The 22,870-nt window shown below is 39.7% G+C and overlaps 4 non-coding genes across 4 annotated transcripts; 1 reads left to right on the top strand and 3 right to left on the bottom strand.

Annotated features, from left to right (window-relative positions):
• The first annotated feature begins 516 nt into the window (after nt 1-516).
• Nucleotides 517-590, top strand: TRNAI-AAU (transfer RNA isoleucine (anticodon AAU)). The gene has a single exon. It is a non-coding gene; the product is annotated as a tRNA-Ile (tRNA).
• Nucleotides 591-9,293: 8,703 nt separating this feature from the next.
• TRNAA-AGC (transfer RNA alanine (anticodon AGC)) lies at nt 9,294-9,366 on the bottom strand. Its single transcript has one exon. It is a non-coding gene; the product is annotated as a tRNA-Ala (tRNA).
• Nucleotides 9,367-16,388: 7,022 nt separating this feature from the next.
• Nucleotides 16,389-16,461, bottom strand: TRNAM-CAU (transfer RNA methionine (anticodon CAU)). Its single transcript has one exon. It is a non-coding gene; the product is annotated as a tRNA-Met (tRNA).
• A 4,071-nt stretch (nt 16,462-20,532) lies between these two features.
• Nucleotides 20,533-20,605, bottom strand: TRNAA-AGC (transfer RNA alanine (anticodon AGC)). Its single transcript has one exon. It is a non-coding gene; the product is annotated as a tRNA-Ala (tRNA).
• Nucleotides 20,606-22,870: the final 2,265 nt, after the last annotated feature.

The following is a 22,870-nucleotide window of genomic DNA, read 5'->3' as shown; positions in this document are numbered from 1 at the left end:
TTTTTCAAATAGGAATATGGGAGTGGTTTCCCGAATTAGGTAAAAATGGAAAGGAGGGGGATGAATTCTCCCTTTAGGGAAAAATGGGTGGAGAACCCTTGGAATTGTGCTAGAAGCCAAGTGCAGAGGAGCCTGGGTAGATGACTTCTATCTGCCTTGACAGCAGGTGGAGAGCTAGTAGCGGTAATTGTCTTCCGTCAATTTCTCCGAGGGTGCCTAGGAGGCGATGGGAGCACAGTAGAAAGGAGGGAAAGAGACACGCCAGAGGGCGGGTGAGGTTGCATTTTTAAGTAAGGTGGTCATGAAAACCCAACGTCACTAAACACCCAATCAGGTGACATTTGAACTTTCTTCCGCGGAATTTTATTTTGACTGAAATTTTAGGTTTAGAACAAATGAAGGATCTAACTTCTTCCAAGCTCTTGAGATGAACCGGAAAAACATCCTTCCTTTGGTGATTGGAATAATATTCGCCTTTAAATAAGTGAGCAGAGATAGAGAACTGTTGGGGCGCCTGGCCGGTTAGCTCAGTTGGTTAGAGCGTGGTGCTAATAACGCCAAGGTCGCGGGTTCGATCCCCGTACGGGCCATGTGTACTTTTTGTGCCTATGTTGTTAAACATGTTTTCATGATAGGAAAACTCTTGAGAAAAGGAGAACGTAAGTTCATGTGCGTCTGTTCATCTTTTGATGGGATAGAGAGCAGATAACTGTGATTTGTGTGCTTCCAGTGTTGTGTTCCGAGAAGATCACATGATGAAGGGAACGTAATAGCTCTGAGATTCCAGAAGAAAACGAATCAGGGAGCAACATGCAAAATAGAAATGAAAACACTAGCATAAGGACCTGGGCTTTTCATCTTTTTACCTTTACCAAGTGTCCAAATATTTCTCAGCCATGACTAGCTCCTGAGATGGATTTTCTAGTTACGCATCTGCTTACTTGCTGCAGGGCTGTCCTTGGCATAAGCAGGATGAGTAAAGCTTTTCAGAGCACCTCAGGCCCTTACCTCTGCCCCATTCTTCATTCCTATTTCCTCCCTTTTCTGTTCTCACACTTGACTCCAGAGATACCAGACTTTAGGAAATGTCCCATGCAGAACGCACAAACTTCACTACACTTTGCTTGTCCAACTGTGTATTAGACCCAAAACCATCTTCTGGGAGACATTTGCTCCCTGACATTTCTCCCAGTTTTCTGAGGTTGGGTGATGTTCCTCCCAGGACTCTCAGATAGCCAGGAACATATCTATTTTGTGGCATTTACCAAGTTGGGAATGTCTGTTGCTCAGCCATCTTCCCTATTAGATTGTAAGCATCTTGGGGGCAGGATGCTTATTGCCTAGTGCTAGTATTTTTAAAAGTCTCCAAGAATGATGGAAGAGTGAAGAAATGTGTGCAGGCATGAAAGAAAGAGTATACTTTGTGCTTCAGATGGATCTCATGGGTCTGTGGGAGCCATGACATCTCAACACATAATAGGTATATGAACATTAATTATAAATTGTTCTGATCATTTGAATTTTTAAAATCTCAAAACCAATCATTTTATTGCTACAGAAAATATGGGTTTCAGGTACACTTGGCTCACTGTTTTATTCACTACAGATCAGTGGAGTGGTTCTCTCCCATCTCTCAGCCTCAGCTCAGTTCAACCTTCCAGACTTTCCCTGACTTTGGATCTATTGGGCATGCTCTGTCTTGATCCTGGCACCACCATCTTGATCCTGGGGGCATATGGAACCACTCTGAATGAGCCTCAGGGAATACATTGAGAGAATTGGGACCACTCACCATATATTGTAGTCTACCCTTCATTGGACCTAAATATCTGTGTTGAGATAGTATGGATCCCACAGACCTGTGAGGTCCAATTGAAGCACAATGTACACGCTCTTTTTGACGCCTGCACTCATTTCAGTAACGCATACGAGGCCATAGCCAGTATTCCAGATCCAGCTATAATAGAAATAACTCAAACTAAAGCTCCAATTGAGTGACAGTGATAAAGATAACAATTACATTCGTGTTATATAATGATGTAATGGTTCTTAAACCAAAATGCCATGAATTTGGCTATTATTAAAAAAAAACACCAACTTTGGGTCCCCATAAGATTTGGTCCTATGCTTTATTCTTATAGTTTTATCTCTTCTGCTTCTCTTTGCTAAATTTTGAGTTAAGTTTTGTATATAGTGTGAGCAAAGAGTGAAACTACAGTCTTTTACATGTGGATATCCAGTTGTCTTAGCACCATTTGTTGAAAAGACAGTTCTTTCCCAACTGAATTGTCTTGGCATTTTTTCAAAATCAGTGACTGTAAAGGTAAGGGTTTATTTCTGAACTCTTAATTCTGTTATATTGATCTAAATGTTTATTCTGATGCCAGTATCATATTGTCTTCATTATTGTTGCTTTACCATAAGTTTAAATTCAGATATTTGAATTCTCCAGTTATGGTCTTCCTTTCAAAGATTGTTTTGTCTACTGTGAGTACCAAGCTCTTCTGTATAAATTTTAGGATCAGCTTGTCATTTTCTGCCAAAAAAAAGCAGCCAGTTGGGATTTTGATAAAGATTGCATTGAATCTATGATTTACTCAGGGAGTAGTGCCATCTTAACAAGGGTAAGTCTTACTGTAAATGAACATGACGTGTTTTTCCAAATTTCTAGGTCTTCTTTAATTTCTTTCGACAATGGTATGTAGTTGTAAGAGTATAAGTTCTGCATGCTTTTTAAAATGTATCCCAAAGTATTTTATCTTTTTGAATAAAGAATATTGTAAACTAAATTATTTTCTTTATTTTCAGATAGCTCATTGCTAGTGTATAGAAATACAATTGATATTTTTATATTGTTCTTGTATCCTGAGATTTGGTGAACTCATTTATTAGGTCTATTTTTTTTTTAGTGGATTCTTCAAGATTTTCTATGTAAAAGATCATGTCGTCTGCAAAATGAGTTTTACTTCTCCCATTCCAACCTGGACTTTTAAAATTTCATTTTATTGACCAACTGCCTTAGCTAGAACCTTTAGTACAATGTTGAATAGAAATACTATTTATCTGTGTTAATCTAGAGTCTAAAATAACAGGAAAAGGCTTTTCTCCATCCTGAAAGGAACATGTTTCCTTTCTTCTTTTCCTTCCTAAGGTCAATAGGCAAAAGTTCTGGTCCCTTCAAATTAGAGGTTTGAAACCAACACATTTGCATATTGTTTCTCTGTAGTATGGGCTTTCCATTATGGTCAAATTCGATGCTTAACCATCCTTATCTCCTGAGCACTCTCCTGTGTACTGAGCCCCTGCTATATGCTCAGATTAAGCCTTTCCACAGCAGGGCTTCCTGCTTTTCCCAGAGAACACTCAATTTTTCAAGCCTATTTAGGACTCTTGTCTCACCCAGGGACTACAGGGAAACTTAGATGAAAGTCTGCTCCTTCCAAGAAGAGAAGCATGGTGGATTCTAACCTCAATCTGTAAATTCATTCTTTAAGCCCTTGATAAATATCTATTATAAAAGATCAGTGTGAGAAGCCTGCATTTCACAGAGAAAAGGCGACCAGAACAGTAGCTAATGCTTGCTAAATGGTTCCCATTGCTCTGATCCTGCTCCAGGTACTGCAAATCCACCTAGAGAATCCTACAGTCCTCATTTTCCATATAATGAAATTTGTGAAGGGTTTGTCACCCCAGTCCTCAAGTAACACCATTTATTCAACTACCTAAACCAGTCCCGTGTATAAAAAGCTCTCATAACCTCCAGTTGTCATGATAGTTAAAAATTATTCTAGTGACAGTGTTAGAAAACCTTTGGGCTCAAGGATCTCCACAAGTGAGAAGGAAGGATAATATGAGGTATCTTCAAGATGAAAACTTTCCTGGCTCTTCCCCTGAGAGCTGAACGTGCTGCCTCCACACTCGTGACCCCCTTTACTGCCTAATGATTACTCCACAGTAAACATGATCACCTAGCTTAACATGCATTTTTTTATTTGCTTCTTGTCTGTTTCTCCCACTCCTCCTTGTGGATATAGCTCCATGAGGAAGGGAATATTTATGTTTTAATCACCCTTTAATTACTGCAACCAGAACAGTCCATTCATAAGATACATCCTCAAGAAATATTTGTTGGGTTATTAAAAGCATCAATGATTTTACACTTCTCCACTGCTTAATTGTGATTGGGCTACTTACAAAGCACAAAGCTGGAAGAGAAATTTCCCCTGCTTCTTCCATCTGATGGGGAAGAAGACAAAAAATATGATTTAGCTTGTAGTTTCTGGGTTAGTGTAAATTTTCTCTGCTCATTTTAGTGAAAGCCCAGGGAAGCCCAACAAACTACAAAACTGATTTCACCATCCTCAGCAAATATCACATCAGTCTTCAAATCCCGACTTGGCACACTCGCTAATTTTACTTTGAGTTGTTTTTCTTAGTGCACCTGAAATATCCTTTGTTTTTATCTGGATAATGTTGGTCCAGGCAGCATGAAAACAGGAAAAAGACCTGCCCTCTCTGAGGCTTGAACTCAGGGCCTTCAAAATTATGAGACTGACACACTGCCAGCTGTACCAAGAAGACAGCTAGCAAATATGGTTAAAGTGAGAATTTTTATACGATTTTATAAAAACTAATGCTTAATTAGTTCCCAACTTTTACAGAATCCAATTAATACTTTTTGAAAAGTGCACCAGATAAGCCAACGCTGCACCCAAAGGATTTCACATCCCAAAGCGCAAGAGTTTACTCCTTTCCAGTATCCACCCAACTACAGGAACACCTGGGTTGCATGACTGGGGACAATAGTGCCTGGCTTTTGTTTCGCTTGTGTTTCAGTTATGTGGTTTTTCCTGTCCTCAGAGATCTCAGTTGATCTAACAGCTTCCATGGTCTCCTTCGTTGAAAAGAAACATAAGAAGCACTCAGTTAATATGTCTTAGCTCAGTGACTGACTGACTGACCAACTGAATGAATGAATGAATGAATGAGCAAACAAAGAGTCCAGAAATTTGTCTACAGTCCTTACTTCTGTCTTAGTCTATACCTTACTTGCATCTACGTGACTGGAGACATTTTCCATACAAAAACCACAAACTGAACTTAATAAAAGTCTCCCTGGATTTCTTTAGCCTGATGTGACATTAATTATACTAAGAAACTTGTGGAGATTATCTCATATAGTCCAAATGAATTTTGAAAACAAAACTATGTATCATAATCTGCACTTTCCAGTATAATGGAGGGTCAGGTGGGTTAAGTAATGTTCCTAAGGTCCTAGAGCTGTTAAGTGGCCAAGCCTGGGGTGAGAAGTAGATTTTCAGATTCAGACCATGGGCTCCTTCTCTGTTCCAGCTCATAATCTCTCTGCCTTTTCTTCTCCACAGTATACCACCTATCCAAACCACATATCTAACTCCTAACCTACTCTCTGCCAGCCTTTTGGGTTTAGACTTCCAAGTCAACTTTGACTGATTCTCTCCCTTCAAGCACCACATCCATGATTTGCTTAATACTGAACAGTGTTCTTGAGAACTCTTTTGAATCTATCACTTCTCTTCTATTCATTCAGTACATATTCATGGGAGAGCTGCTCTATTCTAGGCACCGTAGTGAGCTCAGAAGAAATCTGATGGCCCCAGACATCAAGAGATAAAAGGATAAATAAGGACAAGGGACAAACCACTTCCAGTTTCACCACTTCCAGTCTCTCTGGCATTGAAAGCTAAATACCTCTTTCTAAAATATCAGTTTCATTAATGTCACTCTTCTGCACTCTGATCATTCTTGATTTCTTAGTTTTGGTATGACCTTGCTTCATTCTCAATCTTTGGCTCTTCTTTCTAGCTACATTGTGATTTTGATCTATAAGGTCAATTAGATCCATGGGTGGATGATATTGTTTAGTTCTTCAACGGGTTTGCTGACTTATTTACTAGATCTGTCAATTAATGAGAGAGAAGTGTAGACATCTGACTAGAATTGTGGATTATTCTGTTTCTCTTTTCAGGTATATCAGCTTGTGTTTATGCATTTGAAGCTCTTAGTTTCAAGTACTGACCAGCCTTCTACATGCTGTGGTTTTAAACTCCATTCCATTTTCAAAGCACTTATGATGCTATTTGGAGATCTCTGTAGTGTGTGTAACTCGGTGGCCAATGTGGACTTTGGCAGTGGGCTATCACTTACTTCAGTTCTCAAAGTCTATGGTATGTTATTTAGGATTGGAGCCACTTCTTGACAATTCACAGGTATGTCCTGGAGTTCACAAACAACTTTATCTGTTTGTTTCCACAGTGTCTTTTCTGATATTTTCTGGTTGCCTGGGGTTCCCCATTTTACCACTGAACAAGAAAGCTGAAACATTATTTACCCTGCTCTGTCTTGCACTTCTCAGGACTGTGCCCTATTTAGGGCCAAGCCGCAGGAAAAAAAGGGAGAAAAAGTGCAATTGGGTATGTTCCTAGAGATCACAGCTTCTCTGAAGGAACAGAAAATAAATTATAAATTGAGAATACATCTTCATTCTGAAGCCAGTAAGAGGCAGAGCAATCCTGTCATATTTGCCCACAGCTCACAAAAGAAGAGCATCCAAATTCCTAATGCATTCAGAGGATCTAATGTTTTATAGCTTCTTTCAATAGGTTTGAAGATTTGAGGTTGGCGCCTGGAAAGGTGAGGTGGAAATAGCAAAAACTGGAGAATGTGGGCATCGATCCCACTACCTCTCACATGCTAAGCGAGCGCTCTACCACTTGAGCTAATCCCCCTCCAGCATACCCTTCACTTTCCCTCCTCTCATTTTCCAGTGTACCAGTCTCCACTTCTTTATTCGTTCTTTTGGGCTGCCCAAAGTACACGAAATGTCAACACCATTAATGTGAAATTTAGACTCCATTAAGGGCGCATCTTCTGAAAGTTGACCCGGGACAGGAGTATGGTGGCTATCTATTCCGCTATGAGGGAAAGGAGGAGAAGGTAGCCATGGGAAACTTCTACAGCCCCTGCCATTTCCCATTTCGAATTTTCGGAGATAGAAAAGAACACATGCCAGTTGGGAGGACCCACCTAGAAAGGTTCAGCTAATGAAGGACAGCTATCCTGGGATGGTTTGTTTTATTTTATTTTATTTTTTCTGCTTTTACTCGGTGATCCAGTTTCAATCCTTTTTTTTCAATGGGCTACATAACCAATGTTATGTTAGATATGAACCCTCTCCAAAATTGGAGCTCCGGACCTCCAGGTTATGAGACTAACGTGCCGGTAACTGCACTAAAGGAGGAATCCCTTCTGAGTTGATCACATTCAAAGTAAAATATCAAATTTTATTCACCAAGAACAGCTGCCTTATCAATTTCAAGCCCTTAAAGAACACAATCAATGCTACTTGAAAATCACTCCATACAAGCCAATGCTGCACTGGAAGGATTTCACACCCAGGAAGGGTGGAGTCCACATCTCTCCAGTACTCACCCAGCAGTCCCACTCTGGCCTGCAGGACCAGGGACAATTGTACCTGCTTTTTGCTGCTCTTTTCCCTCCCCTCTTGTGTTCCAATAATCTGGCTTTTCCCTCAGAGATCTCAGTCACTCTTACACTTTCCATGATACTGTGTGTTCAAAAGAAACATAGAAAGTACACAGTTCATGGACTGACTGATACTCTTTAAATTTGTCTCTAGTCCATACTTTTCTGTCTTACTCTGTGTCTCTACTTGCATCTACGTGACTGGAGACCTTTTCCCTACAAAAACCAAAACTGAACTTATGATAAAATTCTCCCTGTTTTTTTCAGCTTTATGTGCCATTAATTATACAAGAGAATTATGGAGATTATTTTATACAGTCCAACTGAACTTAAGAAACAAAACTATGTCTCATAACCTACATTTTCCAGTATAATGGAGGCTCAGATACTTGAAGTAATAATCCTAAAGTCTCAGAGCTGCTAAGTAGCAAAGCCTAAATAGAGAAACAGACTTTCAAATTCAAAACATGATGTCTTTCTCTGCTCCAGCTAATGGTCTCTCTGCCCACCTATCTATATACCAAATATCTAATTCCCAACCTCCTCTGTGCTGGCCTTTTCAGCTTAGACTTCCAAGTCAAATTTGACTCATTCTCCTCCTTCAAACGCTACACCCATAACTTGCCAAATACTGAACAATGTTCTCGTGCAACTCTTTGGAATCTATCACTTCCCTTCCATTCATTCAGTGCATGCTCATTGGAGAGCTGCTCTGTGCCAGGCACTGTATTAGTCTCACGTGATTCAGAAGGCCTTAGGCCTCAAGAGATGGCAGGATAAACATGGACAAGGGACCATCCACTTCCAGTTTCACCACTTTCACTGTCCCTGGCATTTACAGTGAAATACCTATTTCTAAAATATCAGTTTCATTTGTATCACTCTTCCACACTTTGACCATTCTTGGTTTCTTAGTTGTGACACGATCTTGATTTTCTCTCAACCTTTGGCCCTTCTTTTTACCTACATTGTGATTGACCATAAGGTCAATTAGATCCATGGGTGGGTGGTATTGTTTAGTTCCTCAATGTGTTTGCTAATTTGTTATCTACTAGATCTATCAATTAATGAGAAGTGTTGATGTTTGCAACTGTAATTGTGGATTTTTCTATTTTTATTTTCAGGTTTATCTGCTTTTATTTATGAATTTTGAAGTTCTAAGTTCCAAGTTCCAGAGTCCAACCAGCCTTCTGTGTGTTGTAGTTTCAAAGTCCATTCCATTTTCAAAGCCTTTACCATACTATTTGGAGATCTTGGGAGTGTGTGCAACCCAGTGGCCAGTGTGGACTTGGATAATGGGTGGTCACTTAATTCAGTTCTCAAAGTCTATGGTATGTTGTTTAGTATCAGAATCACTTCTTCACAATTCACAGGTGTGTCCAGAAGTTCACAAACAACTTTATGTGTTTGCTTTTCATAGTGTCTTTAGCAATATTTTCTGGTTACCTAGGGCTCCTGGTTTCAGTCCACTGACAAGAAAGCTAGGGTGTTGTTTATCCCTCTCTGCCCTGCACTTCTCAGGCTGTGCCACATTTAGGGCCAACCTGCAGGAGAAAAAGGGTGAAAAAGATCAACTGAGCATGTTCCTGGAGCTCACTGCTCCTCTGAAGAAACAGAAAACAAATTATGAATTGAGAGTAGAGCAACATACTGAATACTAGTAAGATCCAGAGCAACCATGTCTCTTCCTCACCTATAGGTAGTCATAAACAACAGAAGGGTCCAAATGCCATAATATTTTGGAGATCCGAGGTCTCAATAATATAACCTGGAGAATGTGGGCATTGATCCCACCACCTCTCACATGCTAAGCGAGTGCTCTACCACCTGAGCTAATTCCCCACTGCCTATTATGTATTTTCCCCTACTGTTTCCTAGCCATTTTTTGTTTCTTTCTCTCTCCTTCAGTTTTTCACTGTACCAGTCTCCACTTTTTTATTCACTCTTTGTGGAGGCCTAAAATACAGGAAATGTCAAGTCTCTTAATACAAATCCAGCACTCCACTAAGGGCTCATCTTCTCAAAGAGGACCCGGGGCAAGAACACAGTGGCTACCTATTCCTCTGCCAGGGAAAGGAGTAGAAAGTCGCCTTGGGAAAACTCTAGCTCCAACACTATTGCCCATTTTATATTTTCCCGGACAGAAGAGAACACATCCCACTTGGGAGGACTTATCCAGAAGGGCCTTGCTAATAATGTAGCACAGCAATCTCCTAATAGTTATCTGCTTTTAAAAACAAAACCAAAAATAGACATGAGTGGGACTATCACTAGTTCTTTTGATGTGCAGCATCCTGGAAGAAGGAAGTGGGGTGATTTTTCCAGGATGACAAGCAAGCACTGTCTGTTTCCGCTTGATTTTGAACCAAGGACCTCTCACATGTTAGGCAAGCGTGATAACCGCTATACTACAGAAACTCATGCCTTGAACTGTCTCTGGAGATACATATGCCCTTCTTGGGAATGCATGTCATTTAGCAATTATATATCTATACCACACGAGAACGGCAAAAAATACAAAATATTGCAGACAAGAGCCATAGGAAATAAGAGGCGAGATGATATCAGACTGAAGGAATAAAAAATGGACATTGAGGGGTACAGATGAGAAGTGGACATGGGATGGAGTGAACATAGGATGTGAGAATTCCTGTTTTAAGAAATATACCTGTTCAGTTGGAGTGGTGTGTGCATATGTGTGTGCCCGTGTGTGTGTGTGTGCGCATGGATGCCTATGTGTGTCTGTGTGTAAAATAGACATGAGGGAAATAGTAAGTGAAAAGCCTGGACACATGGAGATTTGTTGGGGAGAATATTGTGGAGGCTTAAGAACCTTTGAAAAAGTTCCAGGTAAACGGTTTACATAATCAAAGTAAAATTTTAGGAAAGGGTTTTAGTTTTACGTGCCAAGAGTTTGTAAATGAGTAAACTCGAAATGGAGAGAAAAGGAAAGAAATTATAAAGATATTAAAGGGTTGAGTTGTATCCTGTTAGCGCCTGAGATCAGCAGTAGCATGAGTCTTTCTGCATCTCCAGCGCCCAGTACACTGCCCGGTACAGAATACATCTTCCATAAACATCATGGACTGGATAAAGGAATAGATGAATGAGAAGAAAGAGAAAGGTTCTGGAGAGATTATTCAGGAAAGATCTAAGGCATTTGTCTAGAGACTGAATGTAGAGATTTGAGGGAGAAAAAGAAGTCCACGGCACTTAGGAATCTTGAACCAGGGTGGCAGACACAGAAGAGATTTTTGAATTAATATCTGATGAAAGGAAGAATAAATCCACTCATTTATAAGTATATGTTATATGAATGAATGAGCAAATTAAGGAATAAACTGGTATGGAGAAAAACAGATGGTGAGACTATGAACCTGGTTAAAAGTAAAGCTCATATTTTTAGTTCAGAAAAAATCAGCCTTCTGTATCTGGTTTTATTCCTTACAGCCTTGTGTTTCAGTCCCTCTGAGCTTCGGTTTGATCTGTAAAATGGGAAGAATGATATTTAAGTTAACTGCAAGGCTAAATCAAACAACTTGCATAAAATTAGTAACCTCTTAGACAATTTCTAGCATATGGTGCTCAGAGTCTTTTTGTGTGGAATATTATTTGCCTTTCAGGAAACTGCTCTCAAGATCTGATAGAAAATTTAGTGAAAGTCTTTTGTCATCTGCTGATTGGCTCATTTAGTTTGTAGTAACAGGCTTCTGAAACACAAAAAGAAAAGTGGAGGAATAGAACATATTCATTGCAAACAAGATATGATTTTCCAGGCAAAATGGCTTGATCCAAGGATCCAAGTAGGGTATTTATGTCTGGATTCCTAGTTCATTCCTTTTTAATCTTTCTTAGGTTGTACTCCAAGTCACCAGTTGTTGTCATCCTTCTCTCACAGGCTCAGAGAGATAGCAAATGAAAAGAAAGAATCTCCCATGAACCACTATAGGGCTTTCTTCAGCCTACAGATGGAGCCTTTAAGGAGAATCAGTGGCAGAATGTGATCTTCAGGGAGCAAGCTCTGGACAAACTAATCTTCAGAAATCCATTTCTGGGGGTTATTTTGGAAACACGTAAATAAGAAATGAAACAGTATATCGTCTCCTTTCGACTCCCTAAGAGAAAATCAAGGAGGCAAAGTTGGAATCCTACAACCCGGAATCAGATATGTCACCATTTTGTGGTCACTGGCACCACAAAGAATAGAGTGCTTTCAAGGATAATTTATCCTGAATGAGCTACTGCTCTGTCTACAGTGTCACCGTTCTGGATGTGTCTACTGTCTCTTCTTCCTCTCTCCATCTTCCAGCCTCACAGAATGTTAAAGATTTCTGCTCTATCCAATGTAAGGATCCTCACAAGCCCTTTAGTCAAATCCTCCAGCCCTCTGCATCCTGGTACTCTCCTGAAGAAGCAGAAGATAAGGGACCATTTTAGGGCTTCACTGTTAGAGAACAGAAAGAAACTAGAAATTAAGGATCCATGCAGAAGAAAATGGATAAAATAAAATGTATGCAAAAGGAACCCTGCTTTGAATTCTGTTCTACTTTTCACCCAACATTCAAATGACTATCAGCTGTGACTGGGTTATAAGAGAAGTCCTAAACATTTGTGATCCTTACACCTTTATTTCTTATTCCCTAATTATAAAATAGAAAATTCTGTTTGGGAAAAAATAAAAATTATACATTATTGATAAATTGCAATTCATCAGTAAAATTCAAACATTGGATAAAGCACAAAGAAAGAGAGGAATACATTGGCCAATGCAGTGATTAATATTTTGCAGGTATGATAGGATGATTTATTTTTATTATCTTTTAATTGTAATTTAATTTAATTTTATTGATTTGCTGGAAAAGATTCGCTCTGGGCTCACATCTGTTGCCAATCTTCCTCTTTTTTTTTCCTCCTCAAAGCCCCCATATACACTTGTATATTTTAGTTGTAAGTTTTTCTAGTTCTTCTATGAGCTCTTACTACGGCACGGCTACTGACAGACGAGTGATGTGATTCCAGGCCTAGGAGCTGAACCCAGGCAGCTAAAGCGGAGTGCACTGATCTTTAATTGGTAGGGCATCAGGGCTGGCTCCATATGATGGTTTATTGAAATATTAATTTATATTTCATCTGCCTATCCCCTATCCTTACCTATTACCTGAATTTCAAGTTAAAACCCATATTTTATGGCTTAACTCTATGCAGTTAGGATATAATGAGGTCAAAACAATGATTTGAGCATAAAGAATCTCATATTCTAGAGGAGAGACAGAATATTTAAAAAGAGAACCTTCATAAGACACTTTCTGTATCACAGTGTTTGTGAGGAGGATGGAATAAGTTGATGCGGTAGATACTGAGTATATGGCTTTAGCCAGGGAGGTGGTCTCTGTAGCACAGTGACATTTGATTTGGGGAACAAGTGCCAAGAATTAGACATCTTACTAAATCTAGGTCAAGATTAGAAGAGATATTATTCAGGAGCTGGCAGCTGAAAAAGGGCCTCTGTAGACAGCTGGCAAACTAACCCACATAGAGCCCAGTTGCCCACAGTAGAACCAAAATGTAAGAAACTTTTTTATCTCATTTCCAGACCATGCACCAGTGGCCTAAGCATATGTTGGGGTTGCTGAAGGACCACCCATTCATAGACTCTCCAAGAGCATCATCCGTAGGACTCTTTGCATCTGAAAGAGTTTTAGCTCAGGTTGAAGGAAAGGAAATTCTTTGTGAAGAGTGAAATGCAAGGACTGTTCCACAGCTCAGCATGGCAGAAGCATAACCCTCTGTTTCTTCCTTCCATGTTTTTGGGCTTTATCAGGTTCTGCTCACAAATGGGGATGAAATACATATTCAAAATTATCTGGTGGGATTTTTTCCCAATATTTAGTCAGATTTTATTGGCCTCTTCAAAGAGGAAAAATTCTATCTTGGGTTCTATGTGTGGAAATTATGCACCACATGGTTGTTGCATAATTTTGCAGGCACCTCTGAAGGTTTTGATCAGCATTGTCATTGCAGGCACTGTGAAAGTTGGGTCCCAGCAGATGGATAAAGAATATCCTGAAGGAAGAACTTCGCAAAGATCTTACTTTTATTCTTCTTTCTTGAGTTTTCTTGAAGAACTCCCCTTGTTTCACAATATTCTTTTTATGACAGTCTGGGTCTTTTTGATCTCCTTCTAGACTCCTGCTTCTCTGAGATGTCAGATTCACAAATTGTCTTGTACATCTTGTCTCTCTAGGTGTCTCCCACCAGCCTTCCTTGTTTATTCCCTGGTTCAATTACAAAGCAGTGGAGAGGGCTTTTTTGGCACCAAAGTCTCTCTGTTCAGAAAACAGGGTGGGTGGTCCACCCTCCCACTAGCCATTAACTGTGGATCTTGAGTGAAAATGCCCAGCACAGTCCCATAGAGATGATGCTTACTCTCTCCACAGCATTTTCCAGGTCTTCCTTCCTTATCCATAGCCCACAGCCAGAGAGTATTGGTCAAAGAGAGAGCCTGAGCTGACTTGTGTGTAAAATAAAAAAGAACCAGAAATATACAATTGCCATTTTTTAAAGAGGTCCAATATTTCCTCTGCTGAGTTCAGGAGAGAAGCTCTAAGAATTGCAGGTGCCTCTCAAGAAGAAATGAAGGAGAAAAACTGGAGAAAACAGGTGTCTTTTCCACTAGTTCGGATTGCAAAGAAGGCATCCTAACATTTGACCTAATTGCTAAGCTCTAACCCTCTTTTCGACCTGTGGTCATTCTAAACATGTATCCTAATCAATTGTATGGGTCTAACCATGTGCCACAGGGTTACTTCACTGCTACGGAAGATAGCATCTTCTGATCTGACTGAGAGCAGAGTATCTTAAACATGAACTCAGCAAAATTACAGTGAAAACCTACTGTTTCCGTCAGGGTGTGGGGAAAGGTAGACGGATATAATATCATCCTGGGAAAGATCTAGCTCTGAGACGGTTTCACTATTTGAATTGCCAGGAGGCAAGTGAAAGTCCTAGCTGAGTAGGGTTCCAAGTTGGAATTTTGAGACTCTTCCACAGGTTGTGTATCTCACCATAAAAACAAGGTTGAGATTTTTACCTGACTTTGAAAATATGGGCACCTAGGATAACCAGGGTGGGCAGCTGTCTGGGCCTCACATCTGCACCATCATCCCCTCCCAGTGTGGCCCAGGTGCCTGGGTACAACTTGGTCTCTCCTCTAATTTTCCAGAGAAAGGAAGCATTGGCGTAGGAAGGCACTAGGATCTTTGGACGAGAGTAAGGTAGGGTTAGGAGGAGGAAGAATTTTTAAGAGAACATTGGAAAGTGGAAATCAGGGCTTTTACTCAGCATTTAATTTTAAAGAAATTAAGGAATGGTCAGGAAAGATGAACAACAAAAACACTGATGGTCTAGGGGTCAGAATCCCTTCTCAGTCTAACTATCTGACAAAAAATTTGAGATTCTGAGTCAGAAATAATGAGAGAAGGCTTTTGTCCATCATGAAAGACACGATAACTCTCTTTTCTTCCTTCTTTTTTGAGGTCAATAGACAACAACTCTGGTGCATTTGCCTTTCAAATCGTGGACATGAAACCAAGTTGTTTCTCTCTACAATGGACATTCTGGTCAGATTCACTGCTTAACCGTTTTGACCTCTTGAGCACTCCCTTGTGTGCTGAGACTCTGCTGTGTGCTCAGATTATGCTCTTCCGCAGGAGGGGTTCCTGCTTTCCCCAGAGAACTTTCAGTTTTTCAAGCTTGCTTAGGGTTCTTTTCTTACCCAGGTACTAAGTGAAAGCTTAGAGGGAAGCCTATTTCTTCCTAGAAGAGAACCCTGGTGGATTCTCTCCTCAATCTGTAAATCCATTCTTCATGCTTCTAATAAGAATCTATGAGACAACCTGGGTGTGAGGGGTCAGCATTCCACATGGAAAAGACAGCCAGAACAGTAGCTAAAGCTTACTACTCTGTTCCCGCTACTCTGACTCTGCTCTAGGTGCTGAGAATACACCTAGAGAATCCCTCCCTTCTCATTTTCCCCATGAAGATACATGTGAAGGATTTGTCACGTATCACTGTTCATGCAACTAAGCCCACTTGCCTTATGTGTAGTTTCCTTGATGGGTAACCTCCAGTTTCCTCGATAGGAAAAATTTACTCTAGAGACAGTGTTAGTAATCGTCTGGGCACAAGGATCTCAGCAAGCGAAAAGGAAAGACTATTAGGTATCTTCAAGGCAACAACTTTCCTGAGTCCTCCCCTGAAAGCTGAACGTGCCACCTCCACAATCCAGATCCCCTTAACTGCCTAAGGATTACCCCGCAGAAAACATTATCACCCACATTATCATGCATTTTTTCTTATTTGTTTCTCGCACTCCTTTCAACTGGGATGTAACTGCATGAGGAAGGGAGTTTTTGCGTTTTCTTCATGCTTGAATTTCTGCACCCAGAACACTCCATTAATAAGATATATACACAAGGAATATTTGTTGGATGATTAAAGGAAACAATGATTTCACACTTCCTCCATCCCTTTACCGTGGCTGGGCAAGCTTCAGAGAACAAAGTTGGAAGAGAAATTTCTCCTGATTCTTCCATCTGATGGAGAGGAAGAGTAAAAATATGATATAGCTTGTAGTTTCTGACAAACGTAAATTTCTTTTCCATTCATTTCATTCAAAGCATCGGGAAGCCCAACAAAACACAAACCAGATTTCACCATCCTCAGCAAATATTGCATTCAAATTTTTATCTGGCACATTTATTAATTTTACTTTGTGTGTCCTGTTTTAGTGCACTTCACCTACCCTTTCTTTTTACTAAGATAACACTATGCCAGGCCAATGTGAAAACACGGAAGAAAAGAACTGCCCTCTCTGAGGCTTGAACTCAGGACCTTCAGATTATGAGACTGACGCGCTGCCTACTGCGCTAAGAGGGCAAGCAGTTGCCTTTTCACTCTTTAGAGTAAAATGTGAAATATTATTTTCCAAGTACCCACACTTTATCAATTCTCAGCTTTTAAAGTAAACAATCAATACTACTTGAAAATAACTCCATATAAGCTGCGGATGCACATGAAAAATTTTATCCCCAAGTCCACGCCTTTTCTGTATCCACTCAAGGACAGGACCATCTGGGCTGTGGGACTAGGGACAATAATGCTTGCCCTTTTGGCTCTTGTGTTCTAACGATGTATTTTTTCTCCTTGCAACAAAGATTTCAGTCGATCTTACAGTTTCCGTAGTCTCCTTTGTTAAAAAGAAACATGGGAAGCGACCAGTTAATATGTGTTAGTTCACTGACTTACTGACCGCCTGAAGGAATGAATGAATGGGCGATTAAACAGTCCTCAAATTTGTCCACAGGCCATACTTCTGTCTTACTCTATATCTCTGTTTGCATCTACAGGACTGGAGACATTTTCCCTACAAGATCACAAACTGGGGACCGCTGGTGGCACAGCGATTAAGTTCGCGGGCTCCAGTTGCGTGGCCCGGGGTAGCCCAGTTAGGATCACAGGCACCGACATCCACACCGCTTATCAAGGCATGCTGTGCCAGGCGTCCCACATATAAAGTAGAGGAATATGGGCACAGATGTTAGCTCAGGGCTAATCTTCCTCAAAATTAAAAAAATACAAACAAAAACCCACAAACTGAACTTAATAAAAGTCTCCGTAGATTTTTTTAGCCTTATGTGCCATTAATTATACGAAGTGATTTGTGGAATTATTTCATATACTCCAACTTTTGAATTTTGGCAACAAAACTATATATCATAATCTACACTTTCCAGTATAATGGAGAGTCAGATATGTTAAGTGATTTTCCTAAGGTCCCAGAGCTGCTGGGTAGCAAAGCCTGGATTGAGAACCAGATTTTTGGATTCCAAAACACGAGCTCTTTCCCTGCTCTAGCTCATGATCTCTCTGCCTTTTCTTCTCCATAGTAGCGCACTCGGCTGTATACCAAATATCTAATTTCCAACCTCTTCTGTGTCCATCTTTTGAGCTTTGACTTCCAAGCCAACCTTGACTTATTCTCCTTCGAACACCACATCCATGACTTGCCAAATACTGAACAAGGTTCTTGTGCAACTCTTGCGAATCTCTCATTTCCTTTCCCTTCATTTGATACGTACTCATTGGAGAGCTTCTCTGTGCCAGGCACTGCAGTAGGCTCAGGTGATTCAGAAGCAATCTGATGGCCCCAGACCTCAAGAGATGGAAGGATAAATATGGACAAGGGACCATCCCCTCCAGATGCACCTCTTTCAGTCTCCCTGGCATTCACCCCTAAATACCTCCTTCTAAAACATCAGTTTCATCCATGTCGCTCTTCTGCACTTTAACCATTCTTGATTTCTTAGTTTTGATAGGATCTCCTTTTCTTGAAATCTTTGGCCCTTCTTTTTAACTACACCGTGATTTTGCTCCACAAGGTCAATTAGAGCCATGGATGCGTGGTGGTGTTTAGTTCTTCAATGTGTTTTCCCAGTTGTTATCTGCTAGATCTATCAATTAATGAGAGAAGTGTTAACATAAGCACCCGTAATTGTGTATTTTTCTGTTTTTATTTTCAGACTCATCATCTTTTTAAAAAGAGTTTTGAGGCTCCACATCCAGAGACATACATATTTAGTACAGTTATTTCTTTGGTGAGCTGATACCTTATAATTAGATACCTTCTCTCTTTGTACATGAAAGTTTTATTTGCTTTGAAATTTATTTTGTCTGATATTAATATGTCCACTTGAGCTTTTTTTCATTAACGCTTGTGTGGTGTATCTTTTCTCATTCTTTCATTTCAATTTTATGTAACTTTTAATCCCTCATATAACTATATTTGAAGTCAGTTATTTTTAATATATTCCAACAATTTCTGATGATTAATTGATGTGTTTAGATTATTTACATTTAATATTATTATTGATAAGTTTGCATATAGATTTACTATCTAACAATTTATTAATAGTTTGTTCTCTTTAGTTTTCATTCCTCATTTTTCTCTTCCTATATTTTTTGGCTTATTTAAACATTGTTAGTAGGTTGTCTGGTGATTACTATATACATACTTAACCTTTCACAGCATACTTAGAATCAATAAATTACCATTCATGTTTAATATAGAAACCTCATCACCATTTAGTCCCTGTATGTTATGTGTACAGTACTTCTAGATACAATGAAATTCCATCAGACAATGTCACAACTTTCACTTTCAATCATCAAACATACTTTACAGAGAGAAGACCAGTAGTCCATCATATTCCCAGATATTGCCCATCTCTCCTATTGTTCCTTTGTTCATGGTATTCTAAATTTCCTTCTGGTATCATTTTTCTTGTCTAAACACCAGCCTAACTCTTTTCTAGCACTTCTACTAGCAATGTATTCTCTCAGTTACCTTTAAATGAGAACGTATTTCTTTCACTCTTGTCTGAAGCATATTTTACTATACTTAGCATTCTGGGTTAACAGGTGTTTCTTTCAGCATTTAATAAATGTTGTAATTTCTTTATGGCTCCCGGGGATTCTGACGAGAAATTCACAATCATTCAGATTGTAGTTTTCCTTTCATTTTCCTTTGATTGTTTTCAAGAATTTTCTTTTTCTTTTGCTTCCAGCAATCGAATTGCGATATGCCTGAGTGTGGATTTATTTGGGTTTATCCTGCTTGAGGATTGCTGAGATTCTTGAATCTGGTTTATATCTTTGTCAAATTTGGAAAGGTTTCAGCCATTAATAATTCAAATGTTTGCTTTTTTTCTTTTTCAAGGGTCTCTGTCTCCTCTTCTTTGGGTCTCCAACGATGTGACTATAAGATGTTTGTTATTTTCATATTTGTCTCTGAGGCTCTGTCCATCTTTTAAAATACACTTTCCCTCTATCATTTAGATTGGGTAGTTAGTATTGTTCTATCCTCACATTTACAAACTTTTGCTCAGTCATCTCTTTCTGCTATTGAGGCAATCCTGTGGTGTTGTTTATAATTTGGGTTAATACATTTTTCAGTTCTGAAGCTTCAATTTGGATTTGTAGCTTTCCATTATTTGCTAAGACTTTCCCACATTCCATTCATATAAAGAGTTCATGCCCCTAATTCTTGGAGCATTTAATGATTGCAGTTTTAAAGTATTTGTCAGATGATTACAACATCTGTGTCATCTCACTATTGGTATCTGTTGATTCTCTTTTCCAAGTGAATTAAGGTTTTCTCGGTATTTCACATGCTGAATAATTTTGGATAATACCCTGGCTGTCTTTGTTTTATGTTATAAGACTTTGTGTCATTCAAATCCTATGGAGAATATTGCCATTTTTGTTTTTGCAGACACTTGACTGCCTTGTGTTCAAGTTTTAAATACTGACCAGCCTTCCCTCTATGGTTTCAAAGTCCCTTGCATTTTCAAAGCCTTTACAATATTTTTTGGGATCTCTAGAGTGTGTGCAATCCAGCATTGAGTGTGGACTTGGGCAGTGGGCTAACACTTACTTCACTTTCCAAAGTCTATGGTATGTTGTTTAGTGTCAGAGCCACTTCTTCACAATTCGCAGGTCTTTGCAGGAGTTCACAAACAACCTTATATATTTGCTTTCCACAGTGTCTTTTCCAATATATTCTTGTTATCTGGGTCTCAGAGTTTCAACCCTTGAAACTGACAAGACAGCTGGGGCTTTATTTACCCTACTCTGTCCTGCACTTCTCAGGACTGTGTCACATTTCTGCCGAACTTCAGGAGAAAGAGAGAGAAAAAGAGAAATGGAGTATGTTCCTTGGAATCACATCTTCGCTGAAGAAACAGAAAACAAGTTAAAAATTGGGAGTAGAGATCCATACTGAAGGCCAGTAAGTGCCAGAGCAACCCTAATTGCCCATAGGTCATAAATCAGAGAAGCGTCCAATTTCCTACTGCGTTCAAACTATTTAATATTTTGTCGTTTCTTTCACTAGTTTGGAAGATTTGAAGTTGTCACCTGGAGATCCGAGATGAAGAAAATAACAGAGTTTGGAGAATGTGGGCATCGATCCCACCACCTCTCACATGCTAAGCGAGCGCTCTACCACCTGAGCTAATTCCCCAGGACCCGATAACAGTGCTCGTCCCTCCTCTTTTTCAGTACACTAGTCTCCACTTTATTCACTTTTTGGCTGCCCAAAGTACAGGCAATGTCAAGGCCATTAACGGGAGACCGGGACTGTACTACTGGAGCACCTTCTCAAAGATGACTTGGGGTAAGAGCGGCTGCCTATTTCTCTGCGAGGGAAAGGGGGAGAAAGCCACCGTAGGAAAACTAGCGCCTCCACCATTTCTCATTTCGAATCTTCTGGGACAGAAGAGAACACAGCCCAGCTGGGAGGACTCATCCAGAACGGGCTCTCTAAAGTAGTACAGCTATCTCCGGACGATTACGTGTTTTTAAAGACGAAAACCGAAAAACAACGACACAACTGGGATTATCACTTGTTCTTTTTACGTGGGGCCTCCTGGAAGAAAGCGGCGGGCGACTTCTCTTGAATTTCGGGAGGCCTAAGAAAACACTCCGTGTTTCTGCTCAGTTTCAAACCCGGCACCTCTCGGGAGTTAGAGGAGTATGATGACCTCTATCTACACTACTGAAACGCACGCTATGGCTCACCTCTGGAGATGAAGTCTCCATTCTTGCTAAGGAGCGTCCTTTAGCGATTCCGTATCAACACCATATGAGAACAGCAAAAAATACAAAATATTACAGACAAGAACCATAGGAAATAAGAGGCGAGATCGTATCAGTCTGAAGGAATAAAAAGTGGACTTTGAGGGGTGCAGATGAGAACTGACCATGGGACGGAATGAACATAGGATCTAGGAATTCCTGTGTTAAGAAATATACCTGTTTAATTGGGGTGGGTGGAGGTGCGTGTGTGTGCACGTGCATACGTGTGTGCGTGTGAAATAGACATAGAGGAAAATAGTAATTGAAAAGCCTGGACACGTGGAGATATGTTCGGGAGGATATTGTGGAGGATTAAAAAACCTTTGAAAAAATTTCAGCAAATGGCTTACATAATCAAAATAAAATTTTAGGAAAGAGTTTTGATTTTGAATGCCAAAGAGTTTGGACATGAGTAAACTAGAATTGGAGAGAAAGGAAAAGAAGTTATAAAGATATCAAAGGATTGATGTTTATCCTGTTAGCTCCTGAGATCAGCAGTAGCATGATTCTTTCTGCATCTCCAGTGCCCAGTACACTGCCTGGCACAGGATACATCTTCCATAAACATCACACGATGGATAAAGGAACAGGTGAATGAGAAGAGAGAGAAAGATTCTGGACAGGTTGTGCAAGAAAGATATACACATACATCAAGACACTGAGTGTAGAGATTTGAGGAGAAAAAGGAGTGCAAGGCACTTAGAAGTCTTAAACCTGGGTCACAGACACAGAAGAGATTTTTGAATTAATATCTGATGTAGGGAAGAATAAATTCAGTCACTTATAAGTATTTTTTATATGAATGAATGAGTGAATAAAGGAATAAACTGGCACGGAGAAAAACAGATGGTGAGACTATGAACTTGGTTAAAGGAAAAGCTCATATTTTTAATTTAGAACAAATTAACCTTTGTGTATCTGGTTTTGCTCCTTACAGCCTATGACCTGAGAAAAATGTTTCAGCTCCTCTGAGCTTCAGTTTCATCAGTAAAATGGGAAAGATGATGTTTAGGTTAGCTGCAAGCTCTGGACAAGCTAATCTTCAGAAGTCCATTTCTGGGGGTCCTTTTGTTAACATGTAAATAAGAAATGAAGTGGCACATCATCTCCTTTCCACTCCCTAAGAGAAAATCAAGGAGGCAAAGTTGGAATCCTACAACCCAGAATCAGATATGTCACCATTTTGTCACTGGTCTCACAAATAATAAACTGTTTTCAAGGATACTTTGTCCTGAAAGGATTACTGCCTTGTCTACACTGTTACCGTTCTGGATGTGACTACTGTCTCGTCTTCCTCTCTTTAGCTTCCGCTCTCAAAGAATTAGAGCTTTCTGCTCTGCCTAGTGTAAGAATCCTCACAAGCATCATTAGTCAAATCCTCCAGCCCTCTGCTTCCTGGCACTCTTCTGAAGAAGCAGAAGATAAGAGACCATTTTAGGGCTTCACCATTAAAAAACAGAAAGAAACTGGAAATTAAGGATCCATGCAGAAGAAAATGGTTAAAATAAAATGTATGCAAAAGGAACCAGTCTTTTAATTCTGTTCTACTTTCCACCCAATGTTCAAATGACTATCAGCTGTTCCTGGATTACAAAGGAAGTCTTAAACATTTGTGGCCCTTACAATTTTATTTCTCATTCTCTAATTATAA

The sequence above is a fragment of the Equus quagga genome, chromosome 15 (genome assembly GCF_021613505.1).
Source record: "Equus quagga isolate Etosha38 chromosome 15, UCLA_HA_Equagga_1.0, whole genome shotgun sequence".
Classification (NCBI taxonomy): domain Eukaryota; kingdom Metazoa; phylum Chordata; class Mammalia; order Perissodactyla; family Equidae; genus Equus; species Equus quagga.
The sequence above is the reverse complement of the archived record's forward strand: the minus strand, read 5'-3'. Positions and strand labels throughout refer to the sequence as shown.